The sequence below is a fragment of the Manis javanica genome, chromosome 6 (genome assembly GCF_040802235.1).
Source record: "Manis javanica isolate MJ-LG chromosome 6, MJ_LKY, whole genome shotgun sequence".
NCBI classification, from domain to species: domain Eukaryota; kingdom Metazoa; phylum Chordata; class Mammalia; order Pholidota; family Manidae; genus Manis; species Manis javanica.
In genome coordinates, this window is record NC_133161.1 from 31,162,637 (window position 1) to 31,182,468 (window position 19,832).

At 40.2% G+C, this 19,832-nt stretch overlaps 1 protein-coding gene across 3 annotated transcripts in view; it reads left to right on the forward strand.

Moving 5' to 3' along the window:
• The window catches only part of CTTNBP2 (cortactin binding protein 2), a 143,705-nt gene that overhangs the window by 40,250 nt on the left and 83,623 nt on the right, over positions 1-19,832 (forward strand). The gene's annotated exons all lie outside the window — the stretch shown is intronic.

Genomic DNA, 19,832 nt, shown 5'->3' on the forward strand with positions numbered 1-19,832 from the left:
GACTCAGTGCTTATGATAAACATGAGTATGGCGCAGTCTCTTTCTTGTAGTTCACAGCCTAGCTTTGGAGAGGAGAGAAGAGAGGGGGGCTCTCAAGCAAATAACTATGTTGTGGTAGAATCAGCCAAGAACTATATATGAAATACAGTGGTGGCATAAAGAAAAGAGGCTTAGCATTGGGGTGGTCCAGAAAGGCTTTACATAGAAAGACAAACTATAAACTGGGTCTCATAGGAGGTGTAAACTTATGGCTGCACACACACAGGCATGAGACAGCATAGTGAATTTAGGGCCTTGTAAATAGTTTTGTGGTTGAAGTTTGTTTTAAATGTGCCCAGGATTTTAATCAAATATCATGAGACACATAGACATGGAAATCACCATCATGACAGAATAAGGTTTCATACTAGATGCCTAGAAATAGGAGGCATAGCATTGCCACACAGGGCCACACGGAGAAACACCAGTGTCAGTCTGGAGGCAGAAGGAGCAAGAGAAAAGCATGGGCAAAAGCCTTCATTATGGCTTCCCATGGGAGGGAACGGATAAGGCAGGGGACGCAGGTTTAGTGTTGGCTAGTTTGAATCATTTCAGAATTCTCCAGAATGTGGGACTGCCCCTAGTTGTCTGATACCTGGCCCTGGGGTGACTAAGGTAGGGGTTGTGGCTTGCTGTGTGAAGGTTTGATAAAGGAGGTGAATAATAGGGGGCATGGTCTCTAGATTGGTTGGTCTGCATATGAAAGTCACAGTCACTGGAGGGTCATTTGCTATTCCCTAAGAATTTACCAGCCCTGGGAGGGGACAGTTTTTCTCTAGTCAGTGAAGCCTCAGGTCAGAACATCAAGAATACAGAAAATAAGAAAATATAGTTAATGCAAAGCTTAGAGGTAAAGGGGAGGAGGGTAGTATGTAAAAACGAGAGGAGAGTGGGAAGACCTTGATGAGAGTTTGGGCTTGATTGTCAAAGAAGAAAGAGCTCTTGACAGTTGTTGAGCAATGCCGTAATCCCTGAGACGTGCATTTCAGGGTAATCCTTCTTATCAGCAAAGAGGAAAATCCGTTGGAGGGGCATCAGGTCTGGAATGTGGAGACCAAGCAGGAGATTCTTGCAAGAGTTAACATGAAAGATGACAAGGGGCTAGAGTAAAACAGGGAGTGCTGGGATGGAGGGAGAATAAACGCTCCAGATATAGTGATGACAAGCCTTGACTGGTGAGCTGTTGGTACCAGGAGTGAATTGGCATCTCTGCCCCTCAGCTTTCTGGTGAGTCACACAGTGGTGGTTCCACAGCCAAGGCAGGGAATATATGAGGTAAAGGGTGTTCGGTGGAGAAGATGAAGTATTTTCTTTGGTACTTGTTTTCTGGGCTCTTGAAACATCCATGAACATTCATTTAACAGGCAGTTGAATTTAAGGCTCTAGAAGGATTAGTTTGGTCATAGACTACTGTTGTGGCAGCTTAGAGATAAAAGGAAGTAGAGAGGGAAGGCAGAGCATAGATAGAATTAATATCCTTAGAGAGGGGCAAAAGAAGCAGTTTCCTTTGAGATAATAAAGGAGGGAACATAATTTGGAGAGTTCTGGGGAAAAAAATGCCCACCTGTGTGAAGAGGAAAGCAAGGTTGACTGTCAGGAGGAGGATGGGATGAGTTGGGAGCATGGAGAAGGTTTGAGATGGCCTCCCGGTAAGCACGACACCGGGGAGGGTAGCCCTCCTCTGGCCAATAGGATTCACTGAGCCTGAGTAGTAGTCTTGGCTCCCAGGCCCAGGTAACTCTGTAGACTTCAAGTGTGTATTGGCTTTAAAATAATGCTGTTGTATGCTTTTACACTGCTCAGCCTCCTGAGAGTGTAGATAGCAGATTCTGGATGTATGCAAGCTTATGGCATTGAGAAGTGGTTTGAAGAAGTAGAAGCATCTGGAGAAACATGAGCTCTACACTAGATGGAGAGAAAAAGTGGCTGGGGAGTTAGAGATGAACTGGAGGAAAAGAAACGTACTGAGATCTTTGTGTAGTCATTATGTAGTCCAGGGACATGAGGATGTGAAGGGAGAGTCTGGTGAAGGCTTTTGGAGCTGAGGATATTAAGACATTTTGAACTCTGACCCTTTTGCTTATGCATGATTCAGTGCCTCCCAGATAATGTCAAAGTTCTGAGTGAAAAAGGGGGACTAATGTATAATAGCTTATAGATAAGGCATTTTGGTTTTATCTTTCTCTAAGTGTTTGAATTTAAAATGGAAGTGTAATAACCAATAAATATTAATCCACACTTAGAATTCTACCTTACCTTACCTTACGGTTCATTACTTTAAAAAAAGCTTACATGTGGAAACATCATTAGCCTTTTTCTAGCCAATAGGATTATTTGACCATTTGGTAATCTAGGCTATTCATCCCCAAAGGATAGTTTGACTATAAATCCCTGTTATGACCTTGTGAAACAAAAGCAATCATTATTTTTTCAATTAATTCAGACTGAGAGGTATGTCTTTCCTGTGAGGAGCCGGCAGCCTCTGGGGCCATATAGCCAGGGAAGAACGTGTTTACTCTATGGCAGAGGCCTCTGTAATGAAGGAAGAACACTCTGGTGTTGCAAAGCCACCAGCTGTTCAGCAGCTTTGGTGCCTTCCTGGGTCCCTTCTCCCTCCAATGTTATCAGCTCTGAGAACAACGTTCCTCCAGTGGCTGTTAAGTCTGCATTTCTAATTCTTCACTCTCACTTCTGAATCTAGTTCCTGACACTAGAAAAATTGGAGCAGGAATGCCAGATGCATAGTCTGCCACAGTGTGCCTCTGGCCCTTTCACTCAGGTGTGGGCCGATTCATTTACTAACCCCAGGGTGGAGTCGCAGTATATCCTGGTGCTGATGCACTTGACCTTAGATGACACCCCCAGAGCCCTTGCTGTTGACCTTCTAGCCTGATTTTGTGGGTCCAAAGAATCGTGGCAAAAACATTTAACAGATATCCTTTAGGAGGGCATTTATTTATTATCCTCCTTGATAAAAAGAGAATTTGACTACCTGTTGTATACTCCATATATGTATGTGTCATGTGTATGTTTAGGAAAAAAATATGTTGTTAGGGTCATTTAACATTGAGAAATAGTAATAAAATCAAGACTGCTACTAATGCCAATTAGCTTCAGAAAGAAATATTTTGGAAATGGGCCAAGATTTTTCCTTGTGAAAGTTGATTTTTTGGTCATGTTACTGTGGACTCCACTGTTGATACTATTATTTATATGTGATGGAGTTGGAATTGCTTCTGTGAGTGCCAGGCTTAATCTCAAGTACATATTATCCTTCTCAAACACAGCTGCAAGAACCCACGTGCCTGGGACCAAATGTAAAAATAGACTATACAGGCAGCACGGTCTGTGCATACCCTGGCAAGTGCAATACTGTTTTGCAGGATTCTTCTAAAGCGTGGCTGTACTGAGTCAGCATGATGACTCTTACAGTGCCTCGTATGTGCTCTGACAGCTCCTCCTTCTAAATTCCATTGCAGTAAGGTCAGTAGGTTTGAGCATGGGGGAGCTTGTGACCAAGGATGGGATGTGATTCTTATTTGGGGCACTAACCATAGGTCAGATGCAGTTAAATTATACCGGAGTCCTTTCCCACTGGCTCTGCACATAAGGGGGACAGTCACTCACAGGAAGGCTGAATGAGCATGTGCGGTTGCTCCATTCCTAGTCTAGTTGCTCCTAGAAATGTGTTTCTTCTGAGAAGCTTCATAGCTCATATTTGTATATAAAGCAAAGGTGTTTGGATGAAAAGGAAATGACTACCTTTACAATGAATGGTAGTGTTTTCTACCCTGGCTATATGCTTCTGCAGCTGCAGGCTTTAGTTCTACTTAAACAACATTTCTGTGTAACTGATCAGAGTTTTAAGAACATACGTTTTGGCATAGGGTGACAATCTTAGTTCCATCTTAGCTAACTTTATTTGTACTATGTTTGTGTTCTCTAGAAATATTAAAGGGAGGCTAAGGATATTAAAGGATGCAAACAGTTGCCTCAGTAGCTGCTGCAGGATAGAGGGGGTGGAAATGGCAGTGTCCTCATCTCCTTCCTGAGCAAATCCCAGCAGGGACTGCAGTGTGCCACCTACACAGAACAGGAGTGTCATCTGATCTGAGGCTCCCAGACTCTCGCTCCACTTTTAGTGATAAAGTGGGTGGCATAGCTTGGAGAAGAGAGAATGGATTCTTACAAAAATAGACTTTAAAAATATAGTTCAGGTTTACACTTTTCAGAAATTGGTCACAGCTAGTCATAAATCATGTTGGAGACCCAGGAAATGATTACCATTCATTTTGGCCTGAGCTCCTTTGGAGGAGATGCCACATTTTATTGCTTCATAATGTGTAGCATGTGTTTATAGTATTCCATAATTTATTCTCTATTATAGACTATGCAAGATAATCGCCCTTTCACATTCTGCCCACAAATGCCCAGCAGAATAAAGACAAGGAGAGATGGTTGCTGGAGAAAAATGGCCATGTGCAGATGTTGCTTAATGATTTCTCATGAAATAAATGATGTAATTTAAATGAAAAGTCTAGCAGAAACATGAATAGTTGAGCATTTTCACCAGTGTGAACCAACACAAATAGGCCCGTGATAAATGACCTATTCATTTTGATGTTGACAATATCAACCAGTCTATGTACCATAACTGGTGGTTTATAAAGCATTTTCACAGCAATTCTGGCATCAATATAATGAAAGAAGACAAAATTGTGTGAGCTGAAATGGGTTCTTACCCAGTTCCTGCAAATGACTCTTGCCCTGCTGAGATCTGCCTGTGCCTTGAGCAAGAACAGCTCATCCCCTGACCTTTTGCCTGGGTCCCAAGGCCTCTGACTTGAAAATAGCTGGTATCTAACCTGTGGTTTGCACATCTGCAGCTCTCAGAGGGGTGCACTTCTTTATTGCAGGCATGTGATGAAGTTCCCCTTCCAAGGACCCTGCTTTCTCCCAGGGTTGCCTCATGATCCTGCAGTGATCCCTTTTCTGGCAGCTGGAGTGGTTTTCTAGTTTGCTGTGTGGAGTGGCAGGAGGTATACATTCTTTCATGGGCTGGGGAGCATTTAACGGTGGTAAAATTACCGGCAGGGTTTGAATAAAGCCTGCTTTCCAGCCGCTGACATTCCTTTTCCCTTGATTGTTGTTGATATGGGGTGAGTCATCTTCAGCTGGTAGAAGGTGAGAATGTTGAGATCTTGCTGTTTATGTTTTCCAGATGCTCAGCTGGTCTTGCAATTGGTGAGTTACTCCTCAGTGGCCCAGGTGGGTTCCACAGGGAGTTGGGAGGGGTGCCAGCACCAAGAGTGGAACTGTCTCTGGCATTCTCTCTTTAGGTCCTGAGAAGTTTTAATTTTAACCGAGTCAACTGATGTTTCCTGCAGCTATGAAAGGGACTGTATTTAAAATTTTTAATCACAACCTCTGCCCACAGAAATTATCTGTTATATTATCTCCAGGAAAAAGTACACTGCCTCTTCTTTGTTTTTCACTTAAAATTTTTGTGTGTGTAGAAATGCTTATGTTAACACTATTTCAACACCCACTGCTTGTTTCCACATTTCTTTTCTTGAGTTACCAGGAAGTTGTGCACTTCCAGAATTATATTGACAAACTACGTTATTCCCAAAATACTGTTCACATTTCAAGGAAGCGACCTTGCATTCTCCTGAGGTTCATTTGTTTGTTTGGATAAGTGCTTGTATGTTCATTTTAGGTGAGATGTTTAATGCTGGGTTTTGGTTTTTTGTGGAGTTTCTTTTTTTTCTTTGTCACAATTCAAAGTCCTAGATGATTAAAGCTAAATAAGAAAATTCTTCCATGCAGTCATAATGATGTGAGTAACATGCAAGTGGGGAAATACTTGTTTGGAAATTTGCAGAACAGGATTTTGGTCCAGCAAAAACGACGGGGGTACCTGGAGAATCACTGCCAGTGTGCTCGGTACAGGAACATGCGGGTGCCAGAAGTGGCACTTGCTTCTCTGTACAATATCAGACCACTCGACAGAAGACTTATTTTTCATATGTGTATTTTAAAATCAACAGTTATGTAAAATTTTACTCCTTTTAGTTATTGGAAGCATATTTTTTTACAGGTATCCCGTACCATTTCTTTACCAGGAGGTATTACTTTACTAGTTTCCTATAACGTCACAAACTTTATAAGTTTCTTGATGAGGTTATTAATTTTGTTGGAAAATTCTACCACTTTACTCAGTTATCTGCAAGCTTTAGGAAACCTAACATAAAAAAATGATTTAGCACTTCAACAAATGAATGACTTGTGTACCTGTGTTATTTTAGAGCTACAAATAGAATATTTACAAGTTGATATCTGAATTTGCCCTGAAAGTTGAAAAGCACATCCATTAGTGAGGGCAAAGCTTATAAAGTTAATGGCATAGTAATATCTCCTTTCTCTGAACACGGTGCTGCAGAATACATAATTTGACTTACATTAGAACTGATTTCATTTATTAAGAGGGTTATTGAATAGGATTCTGTTGTATTTTGTTCTAAGTCTTTGCTTTTTCCTCTGTAATCCCTTTAAAAAGAATCTCCTAAAAGAATTTATCATTTATATTTTCCCTGTCAGTGGAGTATCATATTCGTGTGTGTTTCTGTAAGAGTTAGGTGCCGGTAATGAGCCCACATCCACCCGTGGGCACGGTGATTCTGTTTTACTTCATGTGTTGCATTTTGTGAGTGCTTGGCGCCTTCCACAGCCACTAGGAGCACAGGGCTTTTCCCTGAAGGAGGGTGATGCCACAGAAGAGAGAGAGAAGAGTTGTAAGTGTGTGGATGCCCTCACATGGAAACAGTCACCCAGCACACTAGCTCTAAATAACAGGGAGACATTGGCACCCACCGGTGTCTGAATTCCCATTTCTCTAATGAGATAAAAGATAGGCGAAAACAAGCTAGGAGGAGTGCCCTCACTCTTAAAGTGATACCTGTCAATTATTACATGCTTGCTGTTGTCCAAGCACCCAACTAATTAATTGCCTGACAAGCACTATTTCAGAAATCCCTCAAAACAACAACAAAAGCCTGGGTCAGGTACTCTGTTATCGTCACATAACTAGTGAAGACCCAGGAGGGTATATAACCAGCCCAAGCTGACATAACTGAAAAGTAGCAGAGTCTATATTCAAATGCATTTCATCTGATCTCTGAGCCCACTCAGAGCTCTGTCCTACTGTCCTACTACCAATATCCTGAAAAATAAAGGAGTATCGCTGGTTGCACTGTCCTTATGACAACACTGAGGCATGAAAAACTGACTCGCTTCCTGGAACCCAGTGATGTTCTCTCAGGAGGTGGAATTGTAACTTGGAAAGAGCCAGCCCACTCCTACCTTCTTGGATTTGGAGAGGCAAAGGCAGACTATGGGAGGGGTAGGGAGCTGCCACTTGGCATCCCTTCTGTGCTTATAAGGAAGCACCATAAATCAGCTTTGCTGCCAGACCCAGAAAGCTGGCTGGGCATCTGGGGCACTCCTGATACTCTGCCAGGACAGAGGATGGCACAGATGACTCCTCATACCTGGTGGGCAGGTACAGCCCTTAGCACACAAGGTGTGGGTCTGGGGACCTAAGAGAGGAGTCCATTTCTCTTGCAGGGACTGTGGCTCTGACTTCCTCTCCTCTCAGCTGAGAGGAGCCCTGTGATGGGAATTTGCATCATCTGCTCACTGACTCCCCATGATATCAGAGAAGCATTGTAATGGCAACCAGCTGGATAGTAAAGCTACTCAGCGAGATTCTTCCTGCCCTGCTGATGGTGGCAGGTCTGAGTTGACTCTTACTGGCCCAAAGATGGAGTAAACAGGAAAAAAAAAAAAGAAGAAGAAGAAAACATAAAGCCTACAAAAGATTTCACAGCACAGAGCAAGGAAGATAACCTAACACTTAAAATGCAAAGGAACATCCTACATCTAACAAAACTATTATGAGAAACAAGTAAATTTTAGAAAGTAATTTTTAGATAGCATCTGCTTCATGTCTTATAATTCAGGGAAACAGGCTTTGAAGTGAGACTGAGTGGTAAGCCAGATTGTGATGAGTAGAGGACAGGCTGCAAAATTTGGGAGGAAAGCACAGGACAGGCCTTCGGCTTTGGAGGCAGCCTGCTGGGCCTGAGTCCTGGCTCCACCACTTCTGGCCACACGACCTTGGGACAGCCCCTCACCCTCTCAGTGCTTGGGTCTTCTTATCTGTAGTGTGAGAATGATAGTACTGACCTACTGTACTGTGGTTGTTATGAGAACTTAAAATGTACTAAAGTTAAGGTATATATGAGAAGTGATGGTGAAAAATCAACACCATAAAAAAATTGAATCCGTGACCAATTGAAGCACTCCAAAACCCAGAGGAAGGGATTAAAGCCATAAAGCAGAAACAAACAGGCCTGCATGTGGACGACAGAGAATGGAGACCCACCAGGAGAAAAGGGGATGCTCCTGAAAGACTAGGACAAGTGGATTGGAGGGTGCAAACCAACATGTAGCAGAATCTTTGTAGATTTAAAAGGCTCAATGCCAGGAAAAGCCCAGCCAAACTAGGAATAATCTTAATTGTTATTTAAGGTTAGAAAAATAAATGATTTAATCAGGCAGAAAAGCAAAAGGCCCACCTGGCAGGAAGAAAACTCCACCTGTCCTTGAACTTGATCCTGCACTATTGGAATGCAGACCACCTGAGAATTTTTACCCAGTCAAGGTGGTGATCATGCAAGGAGGCTATAGAAATCATCCTCAGACTGGCAGAGATATAAAATATTCCTATATAAAAGGTGCTTGAAAAATAGATGCCTAAAGATTTACCTGGTTGGACATAAGCATAATAATATTAAGTTGTTGAAATAATGGTACCAAAGTATAAAGAGGAGCAAGAAATTGGTTGGTTGTTCTTCTTGGCTGGGGCATCAAAGTACCCAAGAGACTCTTAATAGACTGACCAGGTGAGTGTTGGGCCAACACTGAATGTTTGCAGAGTGACACAGATGAGTCTGACAGCCAGCCAGGGTGGAGAGATGCTTTCACGATTTTAATCAAGAAAAAATTGGTGCACAGGTAATTAGGAAAGCGGAGATATGGCTCAAATATACTGAAAAGTTTCCTTTATTCTCAAAATTATGCTCATTTATTTGAAAGGATAAAACATTATAAGATATAAGTGCAAATTTTAACAAAAAAATTGTTTTCCAATGGCAGTACTTAATTTTATGAAAAAGTCCTCTTTCCTCAAATGGGTGTCTGCTTTATACCTAATTCCAATTGAAATTTAATTGCTTTTTTAGAAGTTGATAAAATAAATCTATATTTCAACTCAACAAATAGGCTGGGAGCATAGCAAACAAATTTTTAAAACTTAATACTGTGAAGGATCCTTGTCCTGCTGGTTGGTAGCATTTACTGATAGAAGTTGAAACATCTATACTGGCAAATTATGAATGGAAAGATGTTGTATTTTTGCTGACAGAACAGAAGACTCAAAAGCAGACCCAACTTTATAGAGATAATACAATTCATAATGATAAGACAATTTATCACCAAAACATAAATGTTTATATGACTAGTAACAGAGCCTCCAAGTAAATAAAACAAAAATAGAATTGAAGGAATAGACAATTTTATAATCGTAGTAGATTTTAGTACCTCTCTCAGGTGTTGATAGAACTAGTAACTGATAGGAAAAAAAAACAGAAAATATAAATAATACTCCCAACCACCTTAGTTAATTGACATCTGTAGAATGTATTCAGTGACCTCAGCAAAATTAAAGAAGTCAACCACAAGCAGATATTTTAGGGAAACTCCCAAATATCTGGACATTTTTGAAAAAAATTCTCTGTAATTCGTGTGTCAGGGATAAAATCACAAGGAAATTAGAGAACAATTTGAACTGAATGGCAGCAAAAATACAACATCAGAGCATTTGAGATTCAACTAAAAGTCTATGACCTAAGGTCCTGTTTCAAGAAACTACAAAAAGGAGCAGGAGGAAAAAACATTTTGTTTAAGAGCAGCAATCAATGAAATGCAAAGCAGCCAAAAGCTGGCTCATTGACAAAAATTCAACAATATTGATATATTCCTATCTAAAAATGAGCAAGAACAAAAGAACATATTGCTTCTGTTAGGAATGAAAAGGGGGATTATCATGTAAGATCCTATAGACATTAAAGTGATATTAAGTGAATACAACAAACAACTTAACCTAGATGCAGTGGGCAAATTTCTTGAAAAATACCACTTACAAAGTTGATAAAAAAAATAAAAAATATAAACAGCCTCATATGTATCTTAAAAATTCATTCTAAAAAAATCCCTCCCAACAGAAAAGTCTGAGTCAAGGTGGTTTCACTGGTAAATTCTATCAAACATTCAAAAAAGAAAATAACTCTAATAAACAAAAACATGTTGAGAAAATACAGGAGAGATATCATGGCCCAACTCATTTTTTGAGGTTAGCAGTACCAGTAATCCCCAAACTGACAAAAGACATTTAAAAAAATAAAATGGAAAATTACACACTGATATCTCTCATAACTGTAGACACAAAAAGACTGCTGGTGGGAATATAAATTGGCAAATTCTGAAGAGGAATTTGGTAATGTATTTCAAAAGTGTTCAAAATATTTCTATTCTTTAATCTAATAATAGTACCTCTATGGAGTTACTGTAATAAATAAATTTTCCCACAGGTATTTTAGGATAATTGAAAGCAAGCTGATAAGCAATGAGATATTTAAAAATGTGTTAGGATTTATTTATGGAATCCTATAAAAATATTGATATAGATTATTGAAATGGGAAATACCTAGCAAATTAAATGGGAAAGGTTACTTAAAACATATTCCCATAAGCCATCAATAACTTTTTAATACATGGTTGGAAAAAATAATTTGTAGAATACAAGGCAAACTTAATAGTGACTACCTTCCTTCTGATCATTCAATTGTGGATGGTGGTTTTGTTTTTTCTTGTTGTCAGCATTTTCCTAAGTTCAGTGAACATGTATTTTGTTAAATAAAAATGTAGTTCAAATACGCTTGTACATTTGGACAAATATACTTAGCTTTTAATTAATCTTGAGCAACAGTGCCTCTTTCATGAAATTTACAATTATTTTGTCTCTTGATATGAAAAGTTCATTTGTAATTAATATTTATAGGAAATGACTAATCCTAGTAATAGAAACCCTTACTTCTACCAGCCTTAAATAAGTAACCAATATGTCTGGGGTTGTCTGCTAGTAGCTTTTAAAGTCACAGAGACATACAAGGCATGGTTTTGATCTACCAGCCTTAAATAAGTAACCAATATGTGTGGGGTTGTCTGCTAGTAGCTCTTTAAGGCACAGAGACATAAAAGGCATGGTTTTGACTGCTAATGTACGTACAGATGGAGCTAACTGCAGGGGCTCCGTGCTCAGGGTGGAGTTGGAGGGTTGGCTCCTCAGCGTTCCAGGTCTGGCCACTGAGTGGAGAGATCTATTAAGACACATTGTGAGGTGCTTCCTGGATTGAGCTTAAAGTGTGCTGATAATTTAATAATATCAATTCTGAGCACTAGAGTAAAACAGTGCAGTGCTGTGTGCCATTCTTGACCAAGTTAGGGAATAAAGATCATCTTATTTTTACACATGAGCTTCGGTCACAAATCTGGCTGAGAGGAGCACTGATAGATGTGTGCAAGCTGGGAAGTGACATCCGAGGTCAGAATGAAGGGTTGGGAGATAAATTCTGACCCGACTTCTGTAAGACCAAGCCATTTCATGGGATTCTGTTAGAATGGTCTACATTTCTGAGAGAAAATCATAGTTTATTGAGGTATGACTTCCAGATTTCAGCCCCAGGAGCCAAAGAAATCTAAATCAGTCATGATATATGATTCATAATATGCATTATATGGATTCTGGAATGACAATTCCTGCACATCCAGATGATTATATCTATAAACTGCTAGGATGTTGTAGATGACAGAAAAGTTGGTGGGGGAGGTGATGAGGGTGGGAGGATGGGGCAGGGAAAGCTCACCTCTTCCCTGACACGCCGCTCCAGTGTGGCATGAAAGATCATGTGATGCCATGAGACTCCTTCATGTCTGTGTCCCTTCATGTCTTGCCACATAAGCAGTGTTTTAAATGTGGTCACTGAAATGAACTATTTAGACTTTGACATTTAACTCATAATCCAAAAGCTATATGTCACTGCAGGCTAGGGAATTTCTTTTTTTTTTATTAAGGTATCATTGATATACATTCTTATGAAGGTTTCACATGAAAAACATTGTGGTTACTACATTCACCTATATTATCAAGTCCCCACCCATACCTCATTGAAGTCACTGTCCATCAGTGTAGTAAGATGGCACAGACTCACTACGTATCTTCACTGTGCTATACTATCTTCACTGTGACCCCACACACAACATGTGTACCAATCATAATACCCCTCAATCTCTCCCTCCCTCCCCATCCACTCTCCACCACCACTCCCCTTTGGTAACCAGTAGTCTCTTCTAGGAGTCTGTGAGTCTGCTGCTGTTTTGTTCTTTCAGTTTTGCTTTGTTGTTATACTCCACAAATGAGTGAAATCATTTAGTACTTGTCTTTCTCCACCTGGCTGTTTCACTGAGCATAATACCCTCTAGCTCCATCCATGTTGTTGCAGATGGTAGGATTTGTTCTCTTCTTATGGCTGAGTAATATTCCATTGTGTATATGTACCACACCTTGTTTATTCATTCATCTACTGATGGATACTTAAGTTGTTTCCATATCTTGGCTATTGTAAATAGTGCTTCCATAAACATTGGGGTGCATATGTACTTTTGAATCTGAGATCTTGCTTTCTTTCAGTAAATTCCCAGGAGTGGAATTCCTGGGTCAAACAGTATCTCTATTTTTACTTTTTTGAGGAACCTCCATATTGCTTTCCATAATGGTTGCACTAGTTTACATTCCCACCAGCAGTGTAGGAGGGTACCCTGTTCTCTGCATCCTCACCAGCATTTGTTGTTCCTAGTCTTTTCTATGTTGGCCATCCTAACTGCTGTGAGGTGATATCTCATTGTGGTTTTAATTTGCATTTCTCTGATGATTGGCGATGTCGAACATCTTTTCATGTGCATGTTGGCCATCTGAATTTCTTCTTCGGAAAAGTGTTCAGATCCTGTGCCCATTTTTTAATTGGATTATTTGCTTTTTGTTTGTTGAGGTGTGTGAGCTCTTTATATATTTTGGATGTGAACCCTTTATCAGATCTGTCATTTGTGAATAGGTTCTCCCATAATGTAGGATGCCTTTTTGTTCTATTGATGGTGCGCTTTGCTGTACAGAAGCTTTTCAGCTTGATATAGTCCCACTTGTTCATTTTTGCTTTTGTTTCCCTTACCTGGGGAGATATGTTCATGAAGAAGTTGCTCATGTTTATGTCCAAGAAATTTTTGCCTATGTTTTTTTCTAAGAGTTTTATGGTTTCATGACTTAAATTCAGGTCTTTGAGCCAGTTTGAGTTTACTTTTATGTATGGGGTTAGACAATAATCAAGTTTCATTCTCTTGCATGTAGCTGTCCAGTTTTGCCAACACCAGCTGTTGAAGAGGCTGTCATTTCCCCATTGTATGTCTATGGCTCCTTTATCATATATTAATTGACCATATATACTTGAGTTTATTTCTTGGCTCTCTAGTCTGTTCCATTCGTCTATGAGTCTGTTCTTGTGCCATTACCAAATTGTCTTGATTACTGTGGCTCTGTAGTAGAGCTTGAAGTTGGGTAGCAAGATCCCTCCTGCTTTATTCTTCCTTCTCAGGATTGCTTTGGCTTTTTTGGGTCTTTTGTGATTCCATATGAGTTTTAGAACTATTTGTTCCAGTTCATTGAAGAATGCTGTTGGTATTTCGGTAGGGATTGCATTGAATCTGTAGATTGTTTTAGGAAGGATGGCCATTTTGACAATATTAATTCTTCCTACCCAAGAGCATGGGATGAATTTCCATTTATTAGTGTCCTCTTTAATTTATCTTAAGAGTGTCTTGTAGTTTTCTAGGTATAGGTCTTTCACTTCCTTGGTTAGGTTTATTCCTAGGTATTTTATTCTTTTAATGCAATTGTGAATGGGATTGTTTTCCTGATTTCTCTTTCTATTGGTTCATTGTTAGTGTATAGGAAAGCCACAGATTTCTGTGTATTAATTTTGTATCCTGAAACTTTGCTGAATTCAGATATTAGTTCTAGCAGTTTTGGAGTGGATTCCTTAGAGTTTGTTATGTACAATATCATGTCATCTGAAAACAGTGACAGTTTGACTTCCTCCTTACTGAACTGGATGCCTTTTATTCCTTTGTGTTGTCTGATTGCCATGGCTAGGACCTCCAGGACTATGTTGAATAAAAGTGGGATGAGTGGGCATCCCTGTCTTCTTCCTGATCTTAGGGGAAAAGCTTTCAGCTTCTCGCTCTTAAGTAAGATGTTGGCTGTGGGTTTATCATATATGGCCTTTATTATGTTGAGGTACTTGTCCTCTATATCCATTTTGTTGAGAGTTTTTACCATGAATGGATGTTGAATTTTGTCAAATGCTTTTTCAGCATCTATGGAGATGATCATGTGATTTTTGTCCTCCTTTTTGTTGATGTGGTGGATGATTTTGATGGATTTTCAAATGTTGTGCCATCCTTGCATCCCTGAGATGAATCCCACTTGATCATGGTGTATGATCCTCTTGGTGTATTTTTTAATTTGGTTTGCTAATATTTTGTTGAGTATTTTTGCATCTATGTTCATCAGGGATATTGGTCTGTAGTTTTCTTTCTTTATGGTGTCTTTGCCTGCTTTTGGTACTAGAGTGATGCTGGCTTCATTGAATGAGTTTGGGAGTATTCCCTGCTCTTCTATTTTTTGGATAACTTTAAGGAGAATGGGTATTAGGTCTTCTCTAAATGTCTCATAAAATTCGGCGGTGAATCCATCTGTCCCAGGAATTTTGTTCTTCGGTAGTTTTTAGATTACCAGTTCAATTTCATTGCTTGTAATTGGTCTGTTTAGATTTTCTGTTTCTTCCTTGGTCAGTCTTGGAAGGTTATATTTTTCTAGAAAGTTGTGCGTTTCTTCTAGGTTATCCAGCTTGCTAGCATATAGATTTTCATAGTATTCTCTAATAATTCTTCATATTTCTGTGGTGTCTGTCATGATTTTTCCTTTCTCATTTCTGATTCTGTTTATGTGTTAAGATTCTCTTTTTCTTCAGTAAGTCTGGCTAAGAGGTTATCTATTTTGTTTCTTTTCTCCAAGAACTAGCTATTGGTTTCCTTAATTTTTTCTATTGTTTTATTTTTCTCAATTTTATTTATTTCTTCTCTTATCTTTATTATATCCCTCTTTCTGCTGACTTTGGGCCTCATTTGTTCTTCTTTTTCCATTTTCAATAATTGTGAATTTAGACTACTCATTTGTGATTGTTCTTCCTTCTTTAAATAGGCCTGGATTGCTATATGCTTTCCTCTTAGAACGGTCTTCGCTGCATCCCACAGAAGTTGGGGCTTGGACTGTTGTTTTCATTTGTCCCATATATTGCTTGATCTCTGTTTTAATTTGGTCATTGATCCATTGATTATTTAGGAGCATGTTGTTAAGCCTCCATGTGTTTATGAGACTTTTTGTTTTCTTTGTACAATTTATTTCTAGTTTTATACATTTGTAACCTGAGAAGTTGGTTAGTAGAATTTCAATCTTTTTGAATTTACTGAGACTCTTTTTGTGGCCCGGTATGTGGTCTATTCTGGAAAATGTTTCATGTGCACTTGAGAAGAATGTGTATCCTGCCGTTTTTAGGTGTAGAGTTCTGTAGATGTCTGTTAGGTTCATCTGTTCTAGTGTGTTGTTCAGTGCCTCTGTGTCCTTACTTATTTTTTGTCTGGTTGATCTGTCCTTTGGAGTGAGTGGAGTGTTGAGGTCTCCTAGAATGAATGCATTGCATTTTGTTTCCCCTTTTAATTCTCTTAGTATTTGTTTCACATGTGTAGGTGCTCCTTGTTGGGTGCATAGATATTTATAATGGTTATATCGTCTTGTTGGACTGACCCTTTTATCATTATCTAATGTCCTTCTTTATCTCTTGTTACTTTCTTTGTTTTGAAGTCTTTTTTGTCTGATACTAGTATTGCAACACCTGCTTTTTTCTCCCTTTTGTTTGCATGAAATATCTTTTTCCATCCCTTCATTTTTAGTCTGTGTATGTCTTTGGGTTTGAGGTAAGTCTCTTGTAAGTAGCATATAGATGGGTCTTGCTTTTTTTTTTATCCATTCTATTACTTTGTGTCTTTTGATTCGTGCATTCAGTCCATTTACATTTAGGTTGATTATTGATAGATATGTACTTATTGCCATTGCAGGCTTTGGATTTGTGGTTACCAAATGTTCAAGGGTAACTTCTTTCCTATCTTACCATCTAACTTATCTCACTTATTATGCTGTTATAGACACACTCTGGTAATTCTTTATTTCTCTCCTTTCTTTTTCTTCCTCCTCCTCCTCTTTGTATGTTAGGTGTTTTCTTCTGTACTCTTTTGTGTTTCCCTTGACTGCTTTTGTGGATAGCTGATTTTATTTTGCATTTAGTTAGTATTTCCTTGATCTACTTTCCTTGCTCTGGTTTTATTTTCTCTGGTGACATCTGTTTAGCCTTATGAGCACTTCCATTTAGAGCAGTCCCTTTAAAATACACTGTGGAGATGGTTTGTGGGAGGTAAACTCCCTCAACTTTTGCTTATCTGGGAATTGTTTAATCCCTACTTCAAATTTAAATGATAATCTTGTGGACACAGTATTCTTGGCTTGAGGCCCTTCTGTTTCATTGCATTGAATATATCATGCCATTCTCTTCTGGCCTATAAAATTTCTGCTGAGAAGTCTGATGATAGCCTGATGGGTTTTCCTTTGTAGGTGATCTTTTTTCTCTCTCTGGCTGCTTTTAATACTCTGTCCTTGTCCTTGATCTTTGCCATATTAATTATTATATGTCCTGGGGTTGTCCTCCTTGGGTCCCTTGTGTTGGGAGATCTGTGGGCTTCCATGGTCTGAGAGACTATTTCCTTCCCCAGCTTGGGGAAGTTTTCAGTGATTATTTCTTTAAATACACTTCCTATCCCTTTTTCTCTCTCTTCTTCTTCTGGTACCCCTATAATGCTAATATTGTTCCATTTGTATTGGTCACACAGTTTTCTTAATATTCTTTCATTCCTAGAGATCCTACTATCTATCTCTGCCTCAGCTTCTCTCTAGTCCTGCTCTCTGATTTCTATTCCATTACCAGTCTCTTCCACCTCATCCAGTCTGCTGTTAAATCCTTCCATTGTTTCATTTCTGTTATCTCCCTCTGGAATTCATCCCTTAGCTCTTGCATATTTTTCTGTAGTTCCATCAGCATGCTTATGACTTTTATTTTGAATTCTTTTTCAGGAAGATTGGTGATTTTGATCTCACCAGGCCCTGTCTTTGGTGTTTGAGGGATTTTGGACTGAACAAGGTTCTTCTGCCTTTTCATGGTAATGGAAGTGTTTGCCAGTGAGTCACGCATGTGTCAGCTTGGACAACAAAGTCCCTTCCTGCTTGCTGATTGCCTTGCCCATCTCTGCTGCCTGTGCTGGTCAGTGGCAAACAGGGAGCATCCTCTGGGTTGATCCCCTGAGCTGCCATGGACAGGGTGGCCCTTGGGATAGCCTAGAGTACTGGCGGTGGTTGCAGGAGATCATTGTGTGTTCACCATGAAAACAGAGCTCCTACATGTGTTCCGGACTCCGCGCTGGCTTCCTCTGCCTGTGCCAGTTAGCCGTGTGCCGACTAGAGTCTCTGGGTTAATCCCCTGTGCTGCCATGGCAGGGTGGCTCATGTGATGTCTGAGGGCACTGGTGGGTATTGCAAGTGAGCAGCACATGTTTGCTGTGAGAATAGAGCTCCTACATGCTTTCCAGACTCTGCGCTGGCTTCCTCTGCCTGTGTCAGTTGGCCCCGTGCAGGGGGCAGCCTCTGGGTTAATCTCCTGAGCTGCTGAGGGTGGGGTAGCCCTTGGGATGGCTTAGGGTTCTGGTGGGGGTTGCAGGCAAGCAGCGTGTGTTTACTGTGGAAATAAAGCCCCTTTGTGCCTTCCAGACTCTGCACTGGTCTTCGCTGTCTGCGTCAGTCAACTGTGGGGAGGGGGCAGTCTCTGGGTCTGGCCCTGTTAGCTGCGTGCTGGGAGAAGCCTCTGTGTGGTTGCTGTGGTTGGGGCTGCTCCCTGGTTGCTCCACAGCAATGGTGGATCAGCCAGTTCATTTGCAGTGCTGGCGGAGGGTAATGAATGGCAGGCTGCTTATCGCCATGAGGAGCTTAGGTGCTGCATTGCCACCCAGGGGGTTAGGGTGCCTGAAGTTCCTTAAAGTTCCCAGCCTACTGGGCTGAGTGTGCCAGGACAATTTTATCCACCTGTTAAACCCTTGCCCTTTAAGGCTTTTAAAGTGCTCTTTTTTCTTTTGTCCTAGGGCAGCCAGCTGTGGGAACCTGTTCTGAGTCTTAGTCTCAGATTTTGCTTTTCCGTTCCTCTAGTATCCAGTACACCATGCAATGTGTGTCTTTGCTCCTGGTGTGGATTACTAGGGCTGGTTATTTAGCAGTCCTGTGCCTCCATTCCTTCCCCACTCTGATTCTTTTCCTCCCACCAGTGAGCTGGGGTATGGGGAATGCTCGGGTTCCGCCAGGTCACGGCTTTGTATCTTACCCTTTTCATGAGATGTTGAGTTCTCACAAATGTAGATGTAGCCTGGCTGGCGTACTGTATCTTCTGGTCACTCTTTTAGGAATAGTCATATTCATTTTAGGAGGAGATTTCCGTCACCCTACTCATGCCACCATCTTGAGAACCCCCCCAACTTGGAATTCTTGATCATTTTTTAATAAAGAGCTATATGCTTTAATTTTGTATGAGGTGCTATAGATTATGTGGTCTGTCCTAAATATATGACCCACACTGAAGAAACTGTAGGTGAAGGGGGCCCAACAGTGGGTGAGGGGGCAGCCCTTAAAAATCACTAAGCTCTTCATGGGGAAAAAGTAGGCTTTAATTATTTGCCACACTCAGTTGCCAAGTCTAGTCTACCAACTGAAGGTAGAATGTTCCTGTCTCCTCATCTCCATCTTCTTCAACTACCTCTAGTCCCTTGCAACCCAGAGCAGACAAAAGAAAAAAAAAAGCTTAGAAAGGAAGGGATAAGATTTGGATAAACAGAGAGAGGCTCTCATAAATATTCCTTTCCCACGTGGTGGATGTTAACATGCAGCAGGTCCTGGCTCGGGAAGGGAAGCTGTCATTCCACTGAAGTTGGATAGTCATAATAACTAAATTGACACTGTTTATATCCAGAGTGGGGGATGAGCTACTATATTGAATAAAAATGAAAAGGAAAGTGAAGGGAAAAATGAAATTGCTTTGAAATTGCATCTCTGAAGTGATACTTATTCAGTATATTGATTACATAATTGAATTTGAAGACTAGAAATATCAATGCTTTTTGACTCATAAACCATGCTGACTTTTAAGTTTAAAATGATCCTTTGAAAGCTAGCTTGAATTTAGTGGTGAAATTGGACCTTCTGTAAGTTGTATTTCTTAATCTAATTTGGTAATAGGAAAAGAAATGTTAGATTTTCCCATTTGTCATTTGCAGTATGTTTTTCTCGTTGTTGGCCTGCTGACAGTGGTCTAAAAATGGAAAAGTTTAGTTCAATGCTGTTGCCTTTACAGTGA